Raw genomic sequence first — 3,862 nt, forward strand, 5'->3', positions numbered from 1 at the left:
ATTTACCAATGACCATGTTAAAGTCTTCAGCTAGTTCTCAAATGTTATTAGCAAACTATAGATCTAGACATATATAATAACATAGAAACATTCCCGTATTAAATTATTCATCCTTACTTCCTAAAGAAAAGTACCTGAGTCGGCCAGGCGCGGTGGCTCACACTTGTAATCCCAGCACTTTGGGAGGCCGAGGCGGGCGGATCACGAGGTCAGGAGATCGAGACCACAGTGAAACCCCATCTCTACTAAAAAATACAAAGAAATTAGCCGGGCGTGGTGGCGGGCGCCTGTAGTCCCAGCTACTCAGAGAGGCTGAGGCAGGAGAATGGCGTGAACCCGGGAGGCGGAGCTTGCAGTGAGCCAAGATTGCACCACTGCACTCCAGCCTGGGTGGCAGAGAGAGACTCCGTCTCAAAAAAAAGAAAAGCACCTGAGTTGACATAAAATTTATCTTTATAAATGAAATAAGTACATGAAAAGCTCAGAATAATATTTGTTTGGTTATTGAGCCCAAAATGCTCACTAAAATTCTCTCAATTTACTGTATCTATTCTCACTGTGTTTCTTAAGCAGGGTCAGAAATTAGTAAAAATACTAAAAAGAAAAAAAAAGGAGAAGTGGAAATGAATTGACAACCTCTATTCCTATCATGGAGAACTAGATAATATCAAGTAAGCCTCCTTTTGAAGACAACTAAAAAAACTCGACAAATACTCTAGAATATGATTGTAGGCATCAGATAAATAATAAGGCAATGAAAAGAGCCAAGATCCAAGGGAAGAGAGAAACCCAGAGAGGCACAAGTTCTGGTTACCTCTGATAGTGTCTGCTGATTCAAGAAGAGATAATTGAGACACTTATAAGCTGAGCAGTGCTTTTGACAGCCTCACAGGACTAGGAAAAAAAAATGGAAACAGAAACTTGTCCAAAGCCCAAAAGTAAGGATCTCTCCATGTTTTGGTCAGGTCTCTAAAGGGCTATTTCTTAGAAGGAAGGATGAGCTAGAAGCAACTTAGCTCACAAATATTTTGAAGCCCAACTTGAAATAATCCGAAATCGGTTGGACTAAGATGTTTAGAGATGATTTGTTCTTCTAATTGCCTTCCCAAAGCAAATATAAATCCTTTTGGGCCTCAAATTATTACTAAAATCTTAAGCTGCAATATCTTTCCTATCATCAAAATTAATCCAAGTGTGAAGAGATAAGAAAACATAACAGAAAACCCAGAGAAGCAATGTATAATTGAGTCAGACCTACAAGTATTCCAAATAATAATATATGAGAAGCAAACCCTTAAAATAACTATGATTAAAATATTCAAAAAAATAAATGATTAAGAATTTTGGCAGAGAACCATATATAAATTGTAAAATTAAAACATTAAGAACTGAATGGATAGGTTGTATAACAAAGTACAGACAGATGATGAGAGAATTAATAAACTAGAAGGTAGGTTAGAAGAAAATATCCATACAAGATGATAGAGACACAAACAAATGGGAATATTCTTTTTTTTTCTTTTTATTTTTTATTATACTTTAGGTTTTAGGGTACATGTGCACAATGTGCAAGTTTGTTACATATGTATCCATGTGCCATGTTGTTTTGCTGCACCCATTAACTCGTTATTTAGCATTAGGTATATCTCCTAATGCTGTCCCTCCCCCTCCCCCCACCCCACAACAGTCCCCGGAGTGTGATGTTCCCCTTCCTGTGTCCATGAGTTCTCATTGTTCAATTCCCACCTATGAGTGAGAACATGTGGTGTTTGGTTTTTTGTCTTTGCGATAGTTTACTAAGAATGACGTTTTCCAGTTTCATCCATGTCCCTACAAAGGATATGAAATCATGATTTTTTATGGCTGCATAGTATTCCATGGTGTATATGTGCCACATTTTCTTAATCCAGTCTATCGTTGTTGGACATTTGGGTTGGTTCCAATTCTTTCCTATTGTGAATAGTTCCGCAATAAACATACGTGTGCATGTGTCTTTATAGCAGCATGATTTATAGTCCTTTGGGTATATACCCAGTAATGGGATGGCTGGGTCAAATGGTATTTCTAGTTCTAGATCCCTGAGGAATCGCCACACTGACTTCCACAATGGTTGAACTAGTTTACAGTCCCACCAACAGTGTAAAAGTGTTCCTGTTTCTCCACATCCTCTCCAGCACCTGTTGTTTCCTGACTTTTGAATGATGGCCATTCTAACTGGTGTGAGATGGTATCTCACTGTGGTTTTGATTTGCATTTCTCTGATGGCCAGTGATGATGAGCATTTTTTCATATGTTTTTTGGCTGCATAAATGTCTTCTTTTGAGAAGTGTCTGTTCATGTCCTTTGCCCACTTTTTGATGGGGTTGTTTGTTTTTTTCTTGTAAATTTGTTTGAGTTCATTGTAGATTCTGGATATTAGCCCTTTGTCAGATGAGTAGGTTGCAAAAATTTTCTCCCATTTTGTAGGTTGCCTGTTCACTCTGATGGTAGTTTCTTTTGCTGTGCAGAAGCTCTTTAGTTTAATTAGATCTCATTTGTCAATTTTGGCTTTTGTTGCCATTGCTTTTGGTGTTTTAGACATGAAGTCCTTGCCCACGCCTATGTCCTGAATGGTACTGCCTAGGTTTTCTTCTAGGGTTTTTATGGTTTTAGGTCTAACATGTAAGTCTTTAATCCATCTTGAATTAATTTTTGTATAAGGTGTAAGGAAGGGATCCAGTTTCAGCTTTCTACATATGGCTAGCCAGTTTTCCCAGCACCATTTATTAAATAGGGAATCCTTTCCCCATTGCTTGTTTTTGTCAGGTTTGTCAAAGATCAGATAGTAGTAGATATGCGGCATCATTTCTGAGGACTCTGTTCTGTTCCATTGATCTATGTCTCTGTTGTGGTACCAGTATCATGCTGTTTTGGTTACTGTAGACTTGTAGTATAGTTTGAAGTCAGGTAGCATGATGCCTCCAGCTTTGTTCTTTTGGCTTAGGATTGACTTGACAATGCAGGCTCTTTTTTGGTTCCATATTAACTTTCAAGTAGTTTTTTCCAATTCTGTGAAGAAAGTAATTGGTAGCTTGATGGGGATGGCATTGAAACTATAAATTACCTTGGGCAGTATGGCCATTTTCACAATATTGATTCTTCCAACCCATGAGCATGGAATGTTCTTCCATTTGTTTGTATCCTCTTTTATTTCATTGAGCAGTGGTTTGTAGTTCTCCTTGAAGAGGTCCTTCACATTCCTTGTAAGTTGGATTCCCACGTATTTTATTCTCTTTGAAGCAATTGTGAATGGGAGTTCACTCATGATTTGGCTCTCTGTTTGTCTGTGATTGGTGTACAAGAATGCTTGTGATTTTTGTACATTGATTTTGTATCCTGAGACTTTGCTGAAGTTGCTAATCAGCATAAGGAGATTTTGGGCTGAGACGATGGGGTTTTCTAGATATACAATCATGTCATCTGCAAACAGGGACAATTTGACTTCCTCTTTTCCTAATTGAATACCCTTTATTTCCTTCTCCTGCCTGATTGCTCTGGCCAGAACTTCCAGCACTATGTTGAATAGGAGCGGTGAGAGAGGGCATCCCTGTCTTTTGCCAGTTTTCAAAGGGAATGCTTCCAGTTTTTGCCCATTCAGTATGATATTGGCTGTGGGTTTGTCATAGATAGCTCTTATTATTTTGAGATACATCCCATCAATACCTAATGTCTTGAGAGTTTTTAGCATGAAGGGCTGTTGAATTTTGTCAAAGGCCTTTTCTGCATCTATTGAGATAATCATGTGGTCTTTGTCTTTGGTTCTGTTTATATGCTGGATTACATTTATTGATTTGTGTATGTTGAACCAGCCTTGCATCCCAGG

The sequence above is a fragment of the Symphalangus syndactylus genome, chromosome 3 (assembly GCF_028878055.3).
Source record: "Symphalangus syndactylus isolate Jambi chromosome 3, NHGRI_mSymSyn1-v2.1_pri, whole genome shotgun sequence".
NCBI classification, from domain to species: domain Eukaryota; kingdom Metazoa; phylum Chordata; class Mammalia; order Primates; family Hylobatidae; genus Symphalangus; species Symphalangus syndactylus.